The sequence below is a fragment of the Mus caroli genome, unplaced genomic scaffold (genome assembly GCF_978045245.1).
Source record: "Mus caroli unplaced genomic scaffold, Mus_caroli_1 scaffold_10, whole genome shotgun sequence".
Classification (NCBI taxonomy): domain Eukaryota; kingdom Metazoa; phylum Chordata; class Mammalia; order Rodentia; family Muridae; genus Mus; species Mus caroli.
In genome coordinates, this window is record NW_028227265.1 from 96,167,490 (window position 1) to 96,181,651 (window position 14,162).

Sequence of the window (14,162 nt, forward strand, 5' to 3'; positions counted from 1 at the left end):
TTCTACCCTTAATAGTACTTGAGTGTGAATTCCCGTTGCGTTCCTGGGGTAAGTAAATTTTTATGCATCTGGCACTTTTCTCAGAATAACTGGAAGCTCTTTGGCAACTCAGTGCCTGTCTTCTTTTCTTGAATTCCTTGATTCAGGTTGATAGATGGTAAAGGGAACGTTAATGCCTTGGGAGGCTGGATGAGTCCCCTGGGATGCCGGAATGGTATTTGCTGAGGACAGGCCGGCAGCCTGGCATTGCCCTGGCCTTTCTGGGGGAATGTAGAAATTGTTAGAGACACAGTATTCCTGCCTATTTGGAAGGACCCCAGTGAGCACATGAAGTGACAGGATAGTGGCTTGAGATTGGATATATAGTTGGACAGTACGGAGAAAAGTGCACGTGGGATGAGCTGAGAGAGAGAGCCGGGGTGAAGTTGGTCTTGGGGAAGAGGTACGGGCTTTGGGGAAAGTGTTAAGATTTAAATAGGCAGAGACGTGGGCCCCAGAGTCTGAGAGTTTCATAGTCCGTAAAGAATTGGGAAGTGGAGGGGTTGGAGAGATGAGACAGGACTAGCTGCCCTTCTGATAGGGGTTCTAGTCCCAGCATCCACGTACAGCTAGCTAGCTCCCAACTGTCTGTAACTCTCCTTCCCGGGGATTTGATGTCCTCTTCTGGCTTCTGCAGACACTAGCACACGTACAGAACACTCGTGCATACAATTAAAAAAAAAAAAAAAAGAATTGGAAAATAAAGGCAAAGATAGCCGGGCGTGGTGGCGCACGCCTTTAATCCCAGCACTTGGGAGGCAGAGGCAGGCGGATTTCTGAGTTCGAGGCCAGCCTGGTCTACAAAGTGAGTGCCAGGACAGCCAAGGCTACACAGAGAAACCCTGTCTCGAAAAAACCAAAAAAAAAAAAAAGGCAAAGATAGGGCAGGGCAAAGTTGAGTCTGTCTAGACCTTTTGTGAACAGGGAGCCAGGGGATTGGTACACGTTTGGATACGTTAAAGAATTTTGTTTGTTTGTTTTGTTTTTGTTTTTCGAGACAGGGCTTCTCTGTGTAGTCCAGGTTGGCCTTGAACTCAGAAATCCACCTGCCTCTGCCTCCCGAGTGCTGGGATTAAAGGCGTGCACCACCACCGCCCAGGAAGAATTTTTTTTTTCTGTTGTCATTGGCATCTCAGTCCTGTTCCACAGGTGACCACTATAGCGGACATGCTTTTCTTTTTCTTTTGCATGCAAAGTCATGCAAGCTGTTAGGATGAGAAAGAGCAATTGGTTTTTCTCCACGGCTTCCCTTGAAGGAATTTATTCCATGAGCGTGCACTTATTTTAAGCCTCACTCAGCCTCTTGAAAGTAAGTACCAGTGTGTTGATCAGCAGACATGGTCATTGGGATCAAGTGGGAGTTAAGAAAGCTGGAGGATAATTAGAAGCAGTAACCCAGAAGATGGGACAGGTGACAGGAAACTTGACTAATGGGTATCAGCTCCCCTTCCCCTTCCAGTCTGTTCTGTTCAGTTCAAATTGCAAAAGGCAGGTGCAGTCTGCTCCTTCACCCTACTTCATTACACCCGAATGGACCTTTAAATCCGATTCTGACCCACAGTTGATTCTCCTCATTGATGGCAGACCCACCCCCCCTTCTACCCTCTCCCCTGACCTCCCAGACAGGGTTTCTGTGTAGTCCTGGCTGTCCTTGTGCTTGCTCTGTTAGACCAGGCTGGCCTTAGAGACACAGCAGCCTCTGCAGCTGGAATCAAAGCTGTGTGCCACCACTGCCTTGCAAGATCATTCTATGAGTATTTTGTAGCTATTTTTAGACACACCAGAAGAGGGCATCACATCCTATTACAGATGGTTGTGAGCTACCATGTGGTTGCTGGGAATTGAACTCAGGACCTTTGGATGAGCAGTCAGTGCTCTTAACCGCTGAGCCATCATCTCTCCAGCCCAGATTATTTATTTATTTATTTATTTATTTATTTATTTATTTATTTATCAGGAGACAGCGTGTCAGGTTGCCCAGGCTGGTCTTAGACTTGATAAATGCGTGTATGTAAATACTCATTGGACTACATTCTCAGCTGGCTGTTGACTAATTCTTAGCATGTTAATATTATATATTTTAATTTATGTATAATTTGTAATATTATAATTGTGTCAGTAACCTTCATGTATGTTTGCTCGCCTTAGTTACTGTTCCTATTGCTGTGATACTTTTTTTTTTTTCCCCCTGAGACAGGGTTTCTCTGTATATCCCTGACTGTTCTGGATCTCACTTTGTAGACCAGGCTGGCCTTGAACTCAGAAATCCTCCTGCCTCTGCCTCCCAAATGTTGGGACTAAAGGTGTGCGCCACCACGGCCTGGCCCGCTGTGATACTCGTAACTGAGGGAGAAAGGGCTTATTTTATTTAGCCCGTGGTTCAAAATTCTGGTAAACGGGGCAGTGAAGTGGCTGGGTGGATTACATCCTCACCAAGGAAGCAGAGAAGGAAGAGCTAGGGAATGGAGCCACCCATGGTGGGCAGGTCTTGCCACCTCCATTAATGGCAATTAAGGCAATTCCTTTCAGGTATATCCAGGGTCTGATCTTCAGGTGTTTCTAGATTTTAATCAAGTTGGTAATTATTTTGTTTGCTCATCCATCTGTTGAGGAGCGTTTGTGTTGTTGCCCTTTGTGGGGTGGGGGAAATTACATTTGACCTCCAGCTTCCTGGATTTCTAAGGACCTGGTGTGCAGTCTTCATTCCAGAAAATAATGTGCTCATTTCAGAAAATAAAACACAACTTTTCTCTTGATGTAACAGTTTTATATATTAAAAAAAAAGTTCAATGAGACCATTTCATCCTTCACTGACTGTATAGGTTGTTGCTTTCTCCCTCCCGGTTTCTTCTTTTTCTTTCTTTCCTCCTCCTCGTCCTCCTCTCCTCTCCCCTCTCCCCTCTCCCCTCTCTGGACAAGGTCTTTCTTTGTCTTGGCTCTCTGCTGAGTCTTGGCTGGCCTCGAACTCACAGAAATCTCCTACCTCTACCTTCAGAATTCTGGGATTAAAGATGGGCCCCTGGCTTGTTTTGCTCTTTACTGGCATAGTAATCGTAGTTGCTCAGTTTCTTTCACGGGAAGAAGAAAGCACATTTCACCCCCTTTTGTGTGTCTACCGCAGGCCCCGCTCTGGGCTTTGCCTCTCTCCTGTCCCAGACTGTTCAAGTGGGAGTCGCAGTTATTTTAAGGTCTGGAATTTTGTGGGGACTCTGTGGGAGATAGGAGAGGGAGGGGGAGCCTGTCCCTCACTTGCTGTCAAAATTGAGAAATAACTTGCCTCCCTCCTGTTCATTAGGCTTGTCTGGCCTGGAGCCAGGTGCCCAAGGAAGGGGTCCAGCTCCCTTTCCATCTTGCTATAACTTAAGTTTAATTAATCAGGGATCTCCCCCAACCCCCACTCTTGGAGTGGATTCCATGGGAAGGAATGAGTTAATATTTGCAGAGGCCTCTGGAAATGTTAAGTGCTTGGTGGCATTCTTATCTGCTCTCTAGCATGATCTCCTTATAAGGCTGTCCCCTGAGCTGAGGACCTGAAGTGCTGAGCCACCCCAGAGCCCAGGTGACTGTGGCAGTCCGGGACAGCCAGCCAGCCTTCCCAGGGTGGGCTCCGGTGTCCTATTTTAATACTAGTGATACCACATTTTGCTAATTGTTAGTGTTGGTCTCACAACTACATCATCCCCACGTCTTACAGAATCTATTTTTAGTGTCTTCATGATTCTTGTTCCCCCAGCACCAATTATAGTCAAATCCATTTGGATAGAAACGTTCATTCAGTCAAAGTTAGGTTCTTAAAGTTTCTTTTCCTGGAAAACTTTTTAAAACAACAACAACAACGGGCTGGAGAGATGGAGCGGTTAAGAGCACTGGCTGCTTTTCTGGAGGTCCCGTGTTCAAATCCCAGCAACCACATGGTGGCTCACAATCATCTGCAATGTGATCTGACACCCTCTTCTGGTGTGCCTGAGGACAACTACAGTGTACTTAGATATAATAAATAAATAAATCTAAATCTAAATAAATAAATAAATAAAACCCCTATTTAAAAGTAAAACACATTCCAGTAGTGCCTTATATACATTACAAAGCAATAAATTAGTATGTGCAGATATATTTTTGGTGCTGTGGCTTAACTTGGTTGGTAGAGTTTGTGTAGAATGCCTATAGCTATGGGTTAATCTACAGCACAGAGCCATGGTGGTGCCTGCCTGTTACACCACTTACATTCACAGAGTTAAAGGAATGTACAAATGTCTGTCTTCTGTCTGTCTCTTTTCCTTTTTCTCTGTGTTTCCCCCTTTTTCTTCCCGGTCCCCCACTGCCTGCCTGTCCATCTCATAGCCACAGTGTCCTTGAACTCACTTTGGAACTGAAGATGACCCTAAACTTTTGATCTTTGTTCCCCCATCCACTGAGTCCTCAGTAGACCCCATAGGCTGCTTACTGCCTACATATGTTGTTGTTGGTGATTGAACCTGGGTTTTTTTGCTTGTTAAGACCACGTATTCTGCTGATTTTCCTGTATCAGCCTTTTAATGTAGATATGTAGATCTATACAGATGTTTCTTTTTTTGTTTTTAATATCCCGTAAACATGGGAATTTGCAAAAATCAAAAGTGAATTTTCCAGATTTTTCTCTTGGTTGTCAGTGTAGTGATAGCGATTTGTACTGTCACGGGCTTTGAGTGCTGAATGGGAAGGCCCTAAATACAACTGGAGCTGAAGTTGGGGATTAGGTGCGGGATGCATTTAATTCCTCTGTGTGTGTGTGTGTGTGTTCGTGCATGTGTGCTTTTTTAAAGTAGGTCCTCATGCTTACATTTTTTCCTTTAAAGCTCTAGTACTTCAACTGACACTTTTTTGGGGGGGGTGGGTTCAAGACAAGGTTTCTCTGTCTAGCCCTGGCTGTCCTGGAACTCACTCTGTAGACCAGGCTGGCCTCGAACTCAGAAATCCGTCTGCCTCTGCCTCCTGAGTGCTGGGATTAAAGGTGTGTGCCACCATACCCAGCAACTGACACTGTTTTAATCGATCCCTGTTTTTCTAGAAAAAGTGTTGACATCTACACTTGAATATTTAAACGTAAAATAGGAAGGATGACAGATAACTCTTAGACTGTACCATGATGGAGCTGTTGCTGACGGATACTGTTAAAACAAATATTTATAGACGGAGGAGGGTCAAGGGATTGGTAGGAGGTAGAATACTGTTTCTTAAATCCTTGTTGACGTATTTGATCACCCTTTTTGCCCCTCCCCCCCCTTATTTTTCAGTGTAGCCAGAATAAAAGGCATTGGGATATTGGTTATTCAGTAAGTTGTCTTAATGGCTACCAGCATTAACATTAACGAAACACTTCTGTTTATTGGGGCAAGTAGCTTGTAAGTAAACATCAACTCGATTTAGAGCCAAAGAACAAATATTTTTGGTGAGCCTTGGACCTCCTGTGTCCGAGTGAATGTTTTCAGGCAACCATTTGTTTATAGGAAATGGTTCAGAGTGGAGGAACTTTGGCCCGAGCAGCGGTGGGCAGTGGGACAAACTGGGCAGGGTCTGTTGCTGGTTAGTTCATTAGATTAGAACACTATGCTAATGAACTCAAGGTCACTGGGCCATCTGAGTATGGGTCAGCTAACCCTGCTAGGATTCCAGACCTTGGCCCGGAGGCTGGGCGATGTGTTTGTCCCTGGTCCTGAGGCTGGGCAGTGGATGTATGGATGTAAGCCCATCCACAGACTCTGCTGAAGAACTTGAAACAGATGCTTTGTAAGTTTTGCATAATTAGTGACAATATTATTGAGAGTCCCAGGAAAAAGTATAAGGAGGGAAACTAAAATCACCTTCTCTTTGTGAGCTGACAGAGGTTGCCTGTTGGGTTTTTCCATCGCTGGAGTTCTCTTGGCTTCTTTCTTTTCTCTAAGCCACCCCTCTGCTCCTGCCTTTCTTCCCCTTGGATTGCTGGTCAGCTGCTAACTACTCCTTAGCTGTGTGCTCTGAACCTGCATCTCTTATCCGTCACCCCCCCCCCCACCTCTCTCCTCTCTCCTCTCTCTCCTGAGCTCCAGATTCGGATATTCACACCAGCATCCATACCACCTCCAAATGGGTGTCTCCGCTCAGTTCCAAAGCCCTGGAGTTGTGCTTGTATTTATCTCCATTTCCAGACCTGTCTTCCCATCTGCAGGAGTCTCCCTTCATCCCGTGGTCCATCTGTCTCTCCCCTCCTTTAGGAACCCATCACCTGTCTTCACTGCTCCCCAGAAGATCTCTTGATTTAACTCCATCTTCTCAGACACTGGACCAGTCTGGTCACTAGCAAACCATCACCATTTCCTGTCCCTAGACCTGCTTCAGTCCCTCCAAACCAGGGCCAAGAGAGTCTCCTGGAAAGCGCGCTTCCTCTGTGGCCCCTCTCCTGCTTTACTCGGAGCCAAGCTTGAACGCAGAGGACGGACATCCTGAGTGCTTTTGTTTTAATGGAGTAGAGGATCAAATCTGAGGCCTCCCTCCCACACGTTTGGAGGAGTCCAGCTTTGAGCTTCAAATGCCCCAGGACATCCTGATTTCCTTATCTGAAGTTCTGAGGTTTTTCAGTTTGGCTTTGCTTTAGCCTTATACTTAAAATAACCTTGTGCAGAGGGCTACATTTTAGTGAAGTACAATGGATCGCCTTTCCAACAAACAGCCAAGAGATGTAACATTACAGCGGGGGAAGCCGGGCGTGGTGGCGCACGCCTTTAATCCCAGCACTCGGGAGGCAGAGGCAGGCGGATTTCTGAGTTCGAGGCCAGCCTGGTCTACAAAGTGAGTGCCAGGACAGCCAGGGCTACACAGAGAAACCCTGTCTCGAAAAAACCAAAAAAAAAAAAAAAAACATTACAGCGGGGGATTTTCAGAACTGGGAAATCCCTGTAAGCCAGGATATAGAGTGTTTCTTCTGGATGCACTGGTTAGTTGGTGTCTTGGGAGTTGGAAGATGGGCAGTAGGCTAGCTATGCCTCCTGCTGCTTCTTGGGTTTTCCTTTTGTCCTCCTCCTGGCTACATAAGTTAAAGGAAATGATAAAGGCATGGAAGGCTTCCATTAATGATGTCAGTGTTTACACAAACATTAACCCATTGTGCTTTGCTGTCTCAGAGGCCCTTTCTTTGCGCTCCAGGCCTTGGTCAGGGAAGCTGTCTTTTGGTTATTTATGATCACTGAAGAATTTGCTAGTGTGTTCAAGTATTTTACTTTCAGAAAAACAAAACGACCTATCTACATGACTGGGTGTTTTTACCAGACTCTCAGGTGTTACTGTTTTTTTTTCCTCCTCCTCCTCTTTTCTTTTTTTTTTTTTTAAATAAACATAACCAATTGGTTTTTTTTTTTTTAACAAGATTTATTTATCTATTTCATATATGAGTGCAGTGTCGCTGTCTCTAGAAGAGGGCATCAGATCCCATTACAGATGGTTGTGAACTACCATGTGGTTGCTGGGAATTGAACTCAGGACCTCTGGAAGAGCAGCTAGTGCTTTTAACCGCTGAGCCATCTCCCCAGCCCCTGTTTTCCTTACATCTTCACTACTTAGTAACTGATAAGGTTGGAAACATGGGCATTGCCCTGGAAACCCTGCTTTCATAAAGTTTTGCAAAGTTAAAAACAACAGCAACACCAACAAACCAAACTTACAGATACCCTTGCTTTTATTTATTCTTACTTAAAAAGGATGAGGCAGACCTATCTTACCCCAGCACTTGGAATGGGGAGGCAGGTGAATCTATGAGTTAAAGCTCAGCGTGGACTACAGTGAGTCCCTACTCACTGAATAGTAACTCAGTATAGACTTTTTTTTTTTTTTTTTAATTGAAGACCAGGTCTTTCTAGGTAGACCAGGCTAGCCTGGAGCTCACAAATATCCCCCTGCCTCTGCCTGGATTTTTTTTTTTTTTTTTAATTTTAATGTAAACCCATAGAAACATACACAGCAAATAATTTCCTCCCCCAGTCTCATCCTCCATGTAGTCCTTCATTCTAGAAACATATTACAGTTAATAGTTTACATCCGGGGGGCTGAGAGATGGCTCAGAGGTTAAGAGCACTGACTGCTCTTCTGAAGGTCCTGAGTTCAAATCCCAGCAACCACATGGTGGCTCACAACCATCCATAATGAGATCTGATGCTCTCTTGTGGTGTGTCTGAAGACAGCTACAGTGTACTTACATATAATCAATCAATCAATCCTTGGAGAGAGCGGGGCTGGAGAGAGCTATAATAAATAAATAAATTAAAAAAAATAGTTTACATCCGGCTTGAAGTCCTCTCTTCCTTCTGCTCTCTCTTTTGGCATTACAATGTGTATTATCACGGATTTTTAGGTTTCAGTTTGACAGTCTTGGGTCGCAAATGTTGCTTATGAGCTGTAGCTCATAAATTGCTTATTATTTTTGTTTATTTTATGTGTATGAGTGTTTTGTCTGCATTTTGTGTGCCCAGTGCCCATGAAAGCCAGAAAGGGGCATCAGAGCCCCCTGGAGTTACACTTTTTTTTTTTTTTTTTTTTTTTTTGAGACAGTGTTTCTCTGTGTAGCCCTGGCAGTTTGTAAACCAAGCTGTCCCTGAATTCACAGAGATCCCCCTGCCTCTGCCTCCCAAGTGCTGGGATTAAAGGTTGGAGTTATTCTTAGGAGTTACCTAGTGGGTGCTGGGAGTCAAACCCTGGTCCTTTGGCAGAGCAGCCAATGTTCTTAACAGCTGAGCCATCTCCAGCCTTGAAGCTCATTTGTTTTAATTGATATAATTGTATGGTTAGATAGCACGCAGCATCTCCTGTTGACTGACATTTGAGTTGTTTTTAAAATTTGTTACTGGCTACACAGAAAAACCCTGTCTTGAAAAACCAAAACCCCCAAAACAAATAAAATTTGTTGCTTTTGCTAGCACAACTATAAGAATCGACTTTGTAGCCAGGCGTGGTGGCACATGCCTTTAATCCCAGCAGAGGCAGGCGGATTTCTGAGTTCTGGTCTACAGAGTGAGTTCCAGGACAGCCAGGGCTACACGGAGAAAAAAAAAAGAATCGACTTTGTGTGTATCTTTGGGCACAGATATACATTGGTAATTCTGATTGGGCAGTGTAGTTGGCACGACTGTGCTCATTAGAATTGTCCCTAGTATATATAATCATTACGATGAGAAATACACATTTTAATATTTTCAGTGTGTTCTTTATGATACCTGCACATTGTTAAACATTTGTGGGTAAATAAGCCACATAGGCATGAACAATTTCATGTTCAAGAATTTCTTTTAACTATTTTTTTTTTTAATAGTTTACTCTATCCTTAGACCTTGATCTAATGGAAAGACTTAATGGAACTTGTAAATAAAGTCACAATTTATTTTGAAAAGAACTATGATAAAGGGACTTTCTTGCTATGTATTAAACTCATTTTATGTTCTTGATTTAAAAAAAGACAAAAAAGGGCTGGTGAGATGGCTCAGTGGGTAAGAGCACCCGACTGCTCTTCCGAAGGTCCAGAGTTCAAATCCCAGCAACCACATGGTGGCTCACAACCATCCGTAACGAAATCTGATGCCCTCTTCTGGGGTGTCTGAAGACAGCTACAGTGTACTTACATATAATAAATAAATCTTTAAAAAAAAAAAGACAAAAAAAACACCAGATGAAGAACACCACAGCTAAAGCCAGTCTGAGGCGTTTCTTACTTATTTCCCTGTGCCTGTGCCTGTGCCTGTGCCTGACCGTTTGCCTGCAGTTCTGAGGCTCGTCTGGGGATTCCTCATTACCAGCTAGAAAAGCCATCGGGAGAATGACTTGTGCAGCTTCCCTGCACATTTTCCATAGCCTTGAACTGTGGGCCGGAGAGAAGCAGCTAGTGTAAATCCAGCTGGTTAGGTCACTGTCTCCCCCCCCCCCCCAATGTTTCTCACTTACAGGAGAATAGTTTAGAGGTGCGGGGGTGGAAAGGGAGGGGGTCTCAGGAGCAGGGAAGAGAGCAGATTAGAAAGAAACCTCAGATCAACTTGCTATTCTGTAGTATTTTAGAAACATCGTGAGTCAGAAGTTTAAAATATTTGTTAAATTTCGTGAAAACATCCGGTTTTTATTTCTTTTCCTTCTATGCTTTATTTCTTAAATTGCTGACATTCATTGTGTATGTGTGTGTGTATGCGCGCATGTGCAGGTGGGTCAGAGGACAGTGTTTGGGATCTCCTGGACTGCCCCGAGGCATCGGTTAGCTCGCAAATCGAGCCTTCTGTCGTGCTTTCAATTGGTTTCTGCTGAATTATGAACAAAACAAAAGAAAGTGTAGAGATTAGAAGAGATTTGGAATTTGTATGTAATGGCTTGCAGGAAGATTTGGCAAAGTTAGTTGGTGTGCCACAGGGCATGTGGGGTGTGTGTGTGTGTGTGTGTGTGTCTGTCTGTATGTATGTCTGTGTGTGCCTTGTTTGAGCTGGCCAGTTGCAGAACCTTTTGTATAGCAAATTTGCTAGCATCTGGGGTGGAGCTAGGGGGAAGCAAGTTTAATCAGACACTCTCTCGGTCTTCCTGACACTAAGTAACTTGTCACCTGACATCAGCAGCTGGGCTGTTCCCGCACTGGACTGGCAAGTCTGCAGTAATCCATTTTCCCGCAAATCTCACAAAGACAATGGGGGAAGTGTTTGAATCTTCTACAGTGTTTGGTTGGAGTGTATTTCTCATTAACATTTCCTCAAAGCACAAGTTTTAAATGTATGTATGTGAATGGTAACGTGTGTATTAGTTTTCTTAAACTTTAAAACACATCTTTTTAGGTATTTACTGTAGTCCTCGGACATGGGGCGGGCTAGCTAGGTGTTAGCCACACACTGGGATGGGCCAGTGGCTGTAACAACAACCAACCGTCATTGCGTTAAGGATGAGGGAAGTTATGAGGTGTATAGGATTAGCTGCGATACTTCATTGCACACAAACCTGGGCTTTGTTTAGGTACGAGAAGCTGTCCCCAGCACTTCCTCTTGAAGAGCCACACAGGGTTTCAGAGAAACTCAACATTATTTTTCTGAGCAAATTTAAATAATCTGAGGATGGATTTTTTTTTTAGAAAACCTATTTGGACACAGTCTCTTTGCTCCCTTTTTCTTCCTTCCTTCTTTCCTTCCTCGTGGTGTGTGTAGACGTCTGTGTAGACCCAGCTGTCCTGGAACTCAGCTACACAGACCAGGGGCATGGCTTGAACTCAGCGTCTTGCCTGCCTCTGCCTCCTGAGTACTGGGATTAAAGGCGATGCCACTACCGCCCAGTATTCCTCCCCCCCCCCCAATTATTTAAATTAGAACACAAAAAGCCACAGGGGGAAAATATGTAACAAATATTCCTTCTTGAACAAACTTGAAGGGGAGGGGTCATAGTTCCCCAGAAAAGCTCTTCTCAGTCTTATTGGGGTGCACACCTCTACAGTTTCATCTTCAGTGGTGCTAAGTAGATGCTTTGTACTAATTAAGGTTGTGTTTTCAGTAACTATAGATCTGCCCTTTGTGCTCCAGGAGTGAGCAAAGCACGGGGTTCTAGCCATTGAGCAGATGCCTTCTAGTTACAGGTCGTGACGGAGTCCTGCCCTCCAAGCAGGACAACCGGGATCTGGCTCCAAGGCGTGGAGCAGTAAAGTGTATCCTACAGAATCTATGCTGGGGTCGCCCCTGCCTCGAAGCATCCCATCTTCTCCAGCTGGTTCCTGCAGGCACTGAATCAAGCCCGGGCTCCTTGACCACTTCCCTTCCTTCCTAGCAGTGTCTCCTGGGCTTTATTTTCCACCGTTGGAGATCTAGACTTAGACAACTGAACCGCTTGTCCCTTATCTGTTTCTATCACCTTGTGGGTATTTATAGGTTAACAGTTCTCCGTTTGTTTGAAGACCTGTCTGACCTGGTGTGTGTGTGTGTGTGTGTGTGTGTGTGTGTGTGTGTACATGGGTCCTGGTTGCCTAGCTACCTCTGAGGGAACCTGGTGTGGAAAGGAGAAGCAGGAGTTAGGCCTGTCTTTCTCAGTGCGGTGGGGCCATCCACTGTGGTACAAAAGGCCACTTCCCCTCTGTTCCTGCTTCTTCGGTCCCTTTTTCCCCCCATCTTACTGTTTCTCATTTCTGCTTATATCTTGTCCACTGTGACCAAAGAATCAGTGGGATACGTTAGAGGGTGAAGGACTTCCTGGAGAAGTAAAGGTTAGCTAAGATTTTTCTGAGACAAGCTACCGAATCAGTTGGGAAGAGAGAAGATGCTCTGGGGGGGGGGGGGGGACGGAGGGGAGAAAGGCATACGCTAATAGTTTTTAAGGAATCTAATCAGAGAATGCAGTCAAGATTTCTGTAGTCTCTGCCGGGCGTGGTGGCGCACGCCTTTAATCCCAGCACTCGGGAGGCAGAGGCAGGCGGATTTCTGAGTTTGAGGCCAGCCTGGTCTACAAAGTGAGTTCCAGGACAGTCAGGGCTACACAGAGAAACCCTGTCTCGAAAAACAAAAAAAAACAAAACAAAACAAAAAAATATTTCTGTAGTCTACCTTTGAGTCGTTCAGTTTTGGTTTGGCACACCCAGCTTCCTGTCTGGCTTCCGCTTATCAGCTATGCCTCCCTTATCCACAGGAAGTATTTATCCTAAGATGCCAGGTAGTGCCTGTTGTATTAGTTTTTCCTTTCTTGGTTGAATATAAGAGTGGAAGATGAGTAATACAAAGAAAACAGGCTTATTTTTTTAATCTCAGTTTTGGAGATACAATGGTACCGACCACTGTTAGGATCAAGTTGGGCTTGCTTATATAGGACACTGCACTCAAGCTCTACCCCCAATATTTTGTGCATGGGTGCCGCTGAAGAAAACATTAGATGCCCCTGAAGTTGGAGTGACGAGCAGTTCTAAACTGGCTGGCTGGTACTGGAAACCCAGCATGCCCTCAGAAGAGGTCTTGCTTCCTTGCTCCTTCCCTAGCTCCTATTTCCCTAGCCCTCTCCCCCTATTTCCCATCTCACTCTAGCTTGGCTGTTCTGGAACTTGCTTTACAGACCAGGCTGGCCTCAAGTTCAGAGATCTGCCTGAAAAAGAGCATGTGCCCTCTTAACCACTGAGTTTCTCTGGCCCAGGACTTACTGGTTAAATTTATACTTCAAGCAGTTTAACAACAATCGCTGTTTAGAATAATAATTTAGTAGAATGAGATCATCGACAACAATTATGAAAGACATCTAAAATGTTTCGCCTTAGCCCTCTGCTGGAAAAGGATGCTGTGGCTTCCCAGGCATACCTCTTTTTGTACTTGGGGGGTCATTAAGTTAGAGTGGAGCAAGCATCATGGTGACCTGACTGTGTAACAGTTGAGGCGGCTGTCCGATGAAAGTGGGGTTTGTAGGCAGTGCTGGATGGACAGAGAGATGATTCACATCCTGAGCGAGATTTCCTCATGAGACTCAGAATAGAATGCAAGTCAAATTTACGGCTTGTTTATTTCTGGAATTTTCCATTTATTTAATCAGTTCAGGCCATAGGTTACTGCAGCTATCAAACTGGGGAGAGCGAAGCCGTGACTGAAAGGGGGAAGCTACTTAGTGTCTTTGAGGCTAGTTGTTACGTAGATTAGGTGTGACAGTATGATTTACAGTTGGATTCCAGTTACATCACTAAGTATAAAGATCAGACCCCGATAGTACGTGAATAATGAAGTCAGGAGCGGGAAGCCACTACCGTGTTACTTTTTGGAAAAGGACTGGGCTGTAAAATGAAGACTGTTAGAAATCAGGCTATAATCCCAACTTTTATGAAACGGGAAACCTCATTTAAACCAGTTACCTAAAGTGTCTGATTGGTTTAGACTCCTAACTAGGTGTGCCTGTAGTTAGCTGTACTTCCTGGCTGGGTAGATTTTATGTGTCTGTGCGCCACATACATGCATGCAGTGCTCACGCTGACCAGCAGAGGGCCCATGGGATTTTCTGGAGCAGCGGTTACAGACAGTTGTGAGCTGCTGGGTGCTGGGAACTGAAGATGTGCTCCTAAGCCGAGTTTCTAGACTCGTACCTGGTAGCTTTTAGCCTCTCTGTTTGTGAGAAAAGAATAATAGTGCCAGCATCTGCTCTGAGGAGGT

The 14,162-nt window shown here is 44.7% G+C and overlaps 1 protein-coding gene across 7 annotated transcripts in view; it reads left to right on the forward strand.

Moving 5' to 3' along the window:
• The window catches only part of Rbpms (RNA binding protein, mRNA processing factor), a 150,678-nt gene that overhangs the window by 19,607 nt on the left and 116,909 nt on the right, over positions 1-14,162 (forward strand). The gene's annotated exons all lie outside the window — the stretch shown is intronic.